Raw genomic sequence first — 777 nt, forward strand, 5'->3', positions numbered from 1 at the left:
GGCACATCAGTTCCCCATCCCCCTGGCTTCTCCCAGGAGAGACTTTCCTCAAACACTCATGGCCTCTCGCCCATCCTGCCCACAGAGGTGGGCAAATAGCCTGACGGGTGCATTTGATTGAGGAATGGGCTTTTGGGTCCCAGCCTCCTCCATCCTCCTCCTCTTGGGCCCTCCTGCCAGGAAAGAATTATAGGGGTGCCCCTTGGGGCCCATGATATGCCAGTACCACATGGGGTGGGTAGAAAGCTTAAATCTGGGGGTATTAGGAAGCTCACTATTGCTACATACTTCAGCCTCCTTTTAAACCTCATCTTCACCAACAAAAATAAAGACGATACCGTGATCTCCTAGGACTTAGCTCTTAACTGGTTGAGCATTCAGGCAGGTAAAACAGGGGTGGCATTTACTGGGCCCCTCGAAGTCCAACAGGAGGCAGCTGCAGGCTGTAGCACAAGTCTAGAGAGGAGGTGATTAGACGTCCCTAAGCTACAGCCACAGGGGTGGAAAGATGTCAAAGGGGCAGGGTCAATGCCTGGTGATGTCGGACAGGAGGAGCGTGGGAAAGTAGCAGCCAGAGGGAGGGCTTTCTATAGCTTTCAAAGCACAGGGCTAGCCCTAGCCGGTTTGGCTCAGTGGATAGAGCATCGGCTTCCAGACCAAAGGGTTCTGGATTGGATTCTGATCAAGGGCACCTACATCGGTTGCAGGCTCCTCCCCGGCCCATGCCCTGGTCAGGGCGCAAGCAGGAGGCAACCAATCAATATGTTTCTCTCACAT

The 777-nt window shown here is 53.8% G+C and overlaps 1 protein-coding gene across 3 annotated transcripts in view; it reads right to left on the bottom strand.

Annotated features, from left to right (window-relative positions):
* The window catches only part of PTPN5 (protein tyrosine phosphatase, non-receptor type 5), a 31,050-nt gene that overhangs the window by 9,742 nt on the left and 20,531 nt on the right, over nucleotides 1–777 (bottom strand). The window lies entirely within an intron of this gene.

Source organism: Myotis davidii, unplaced genomic scaffold (assembly GCF_000327345.1).
Source record: "Myotis davidii unplaced genomic scaffold, ASM32734v1 scaffold2325, whole genome shotgun sequence".
NCBI classification, from domain to species: Eukaryota; Metazoa; Chordata; class Mammalia; order Chiroptera; family Vespertilionidae; genus Myotis; species Myotis davidii.